Source organism: Eublepharis macularius, chromosome 17 (genome assembly GCF_028583425.1).
Source record: "Eublepharis macularius isolate TG4126 chromosome 17, MPM_Emac_v1.0, whole genome shotgun sequence".
NCBI classification, from domain to species: domain Eukaryota; kingdom Metazoa; phylum Chordata; class Lepidosauria; order Squamata; family Eublepharidae; genus Eublepharis; species Eublepharis macularius.
The window spans coordinates 35,397,724-35,401,226 of NC_072806.1; the positions used below are offsets into that span (position 1 = coordinate 35,397,724).

Here is a 3,503-nt window from a genome sequence, read left to right on the forward strand (position 1 = left end):
GGGGATGAGCAGCCTCCCAGCCACACAGGGAAGCTGTATCCCTAGGGGAAAACACATTTTACCCCTTTTTACCCCCTTAGGGGTTGAATTTCTTAAAATCCCTTCTTAGTGAGCCTCTACATCACAAAAGGAACATTCTCCCCAAATTTCACGTTTCTACGTCCAGGGGTTTGCGCTGAGTGTTGATGAGTCTTTATATATAGAGATTAATAACCAATACAGTATTTACATCAAGTTTGGACGAGGATCTTCCAGTTTTCCCCAGATCCTATGAAGCATTTAGAAGGTTGTTTTGTATGTCTTCAAACACTTGCATGTAAAGATTGTCTCTGGACTTCAACCCATCCAGATAAACAACATCAACTCCACTGGCCTCCATTTCCTTCCTGTGTTTCAGATACATGGGCCAGATGTGGCTATCAAAAAATCCATGTGTGTGTGTGTCAGGAATGGTGCATCCATCATATGGGACTGCCAAATAGCGTCGTTTGTCAAACAAGTCAATCATCTGGCTGTAGTTGTAAAGCAGAAAGCCCTCAACCATCAGTATGTGGGTATCATCGGAACTGGGCTACTTTGTGCTGGGTGAAACAGTCACTCTGTGTGATCGAGCAAACTTCACGGGATTCTCTATCCATGTGTGAATAGTGCTCACCATGGCATTCATATCCAAGGAGTTGGCCCTGGTCTCTGCCATATTTAATATATAGGCCTATGATATAAAATCATAGGGCCACTGGATTAAATACAGCTTGATCTGCAGCAGGGGGATTCCAGAGAGAGTTGCTGAGTCCCGCCTGGGAGACTAAGGCATGAAAGGAATGTTCATACTCATGCAGAGTGACTGGTGGTGATTGCATTTATGGCCTTCCCAACTGCGGACATGAGCTTTGATAAGTCACGGTCTTGTTGAGTCACCCCTCTTAGCACATTCTGATACCCTCCTTCCATGATGGAATCCCCACCCTAAGATCGAGGATCAATCAATCAGCACTGATAAGTTTATAATTTGTTCCTGGGAAGATGCCGTCCCTATCTAAATTCATCAACTCAGCTCTGGGGAGATTCATTAGCAAACTGCCCCTTTATGAGGCAGTAGGAGAGACTTTGCATTTCCTTTCACACAGCCTGGCAGCAAGTAATCAAACCTTTGTAATTCCCAGGAACTGACCTTTAGAGTCTTTGTTCCAATGGCTGAAAGGGCTCCCCAGCCTCAGGACACATTTTGCCCTATAAGAACCAGGGCTCTTGCCCCATTAAAATTGTGCATGCTGCACCTTCAGATCTGAGTGTTGTACCCCTGGGGCCACTTTCCCTAATACTCTCTCCTTGCTGAGAACACGGAACGTCTGAAGCTACTCTCTTCCTCCATGGACTACTTTATTCTCCTGGATCGGTAAATATACTTTCCCCTCCCTCACTCTGTTCCAATTTCTGGCTAGCTTCCTAGGACTTTGTGTGTGTGTGAACCAACTATTTTTAATTGCCTCTTGTGTGTATGTTGGTTTTTCCTCTTTAAATAAAAATACTCTTTCACTCTAAAAACACCAAGTCTCGTCTGCTACCTTGGGGAAAGACCCCTATAAATACTGGTGGAGATAGCCCGTTGTTACCCCTCTTGCATAGCCTTCCTCCTTGCCACTAATTCCCCCCACTTACTTGCAAGGAGGCCCATTCCCGGTAACAACTCTAGGACTTGAAAAAGTCATCTCGATGGACAACACAACAGTTTGGAAGTGCTTTGATAAATCTGTTGGTCAGAATGGTTTCCCCACCATTGGTCACACCTCCAATTCCAATGTCCATATAGATCCAGAGGAGTTAGCTGTGTTAGTCTGTAGTAGCACCTTTAAGACTAACCAACTTTACTGTAGCATAAGCTTTCGAGAATCACAGTTCTCTTTTTCAGATGCATAGAATCATAGAGTTGGAAGGGGCCATACAGACCATCTAGTCCAACCCCTTGCCCAGTGCAGGATCAGCCTAAAGCATCTCTGACAAGTATTCATCCAGCCTCTTCTTGAGCTCACCACCTCCCCAGGCAGCTGATTCCACTTTTGAACTACTCTGACCGTGAAAAAGTTTTTCCTAATATCCAGCTGGTACCTTTGTGCATGTAATTTAAGCCCATTGCTTCGGGTCCTACCCTCTGCTGCCAACTGGAACAGCTCCTTGCCCTCCTCCAAATGACAGCCTTTCAAATATTTAAAGAGAGCAATCATGTCCCCCTTCAATTTTCTCTTCTCCAAACTAAACATTCCCAAGGCCCTCAGCCTTTCCTCGTAGGGCTCTGTCTCCAGACCCCTGATCATTCTCGTCGCTCTCCTCTGCACCCTCTCGATTTTGTCCACATCCTTTTTGAAGTGAGGCCTCCAGAACTGCACACAATACTCCAGGTGCAGCCTGACCAAGGCAGTATAGAGAGGGGCTATGACCTCCTGCGATTTCGATGCTATGGCCCCTTTTATACAACCCAAGATTGAATTAGCCTTTTTTGCCACCGCATCACACTGACTGCTCATATTTAGTTTACAGTCCACTCTTACCCCAAGATCCCATTCACATATACTGTCCGGGGTCTGAGCCCCAGCCCCCAGACTTGACAAGAGGGAACAGCAGGTCAACCGGGCTGACGGGCAAACAGAGTGGGCAGCCAGCAGCCAGCAGGTCAACTGGTCAGCCAGCAGACAGCAGGTCAACTGGTCAGCCAGCAGACAGTAGGTCAACCGGTCTGACTGGCAAGCAGAGGGGGCAGCCGAGGGACAGCAGGTCAACCCCTCCCATGGGCAAATGGAGCCAGAACCTGCCTGTGCCAGGGGCAAGGGGCAAAGGCCCAGGGCCTCAGGAGGCAGGGGGAGACAGAGAGGCCAGCGAGTCCCACTTCCCTGGGGAAGGAAAGGGGACTAAGCAAGGTGGAAGGGGGCAAGGGCAGAGGGATTGGGGGCCCAGCAGTCACCCACCCAAAGACCTTACCTGAGGAGGAGAAGCAGCAGCAGCCCCAACAACCCAAAGCCACGCCCCAGCTAGAAAATAGTAGCCTGGCCCAGGAGTTGCCAAAAGCCAAGCCACTCCAGGTGGGGCTAGTGGAGGCACTCTGCAGGAAGCCCTGGGCAACCAGCCAAGGAGCCGCAGCTGGCCCCACCTTCAGCCATCAGCTCAGCCAGGCAGGCCGGGCTGCTAGCCAGGGGACTGCAGCTGGACAGGCCTTCAGCAATCAGCCAAGGCAGGGAGGCTGGGCAGCCAGGAAACAAGGCACAGCTGGTGCTGGTCAGTGGGGCCAGATCAGCTACCCCAGCTGCAACTGCTTGGTGCAGCCCAAGACCAGGCTGGAAGAGGGGTGGGACAGTAGAAGGAAGCCCTATAAAAGCTGGCTGGGAAGAGCCCTGAGGTGGTAGGTTGGAGTAGGAGTGATGGAGCAGAGTTGGAGTGGAAAGAAGCCAAGGAAAAGGCAAGAAGAAGAGTGGAGGCTTGAAGGAGAGTCTTGGGAGGAAGAGATGGTGGAA

At 49.7% G+C, this 3,503-nt stretch overlaps 1 pseudogene; it reads right to left on the reverse strand.

The window, feature by feature from the left end:
* Positions 1-268: 268 nt before the first annotated feature.
* On the reverse strand, positions 269-1,815 carry LOC129344948 (nicotinamide riboside kinase 2-like; annotated as a pseudogene).
* Between the last annotated feature and the right edge of the window lie 1,688 nt (positions 1,816-3,503).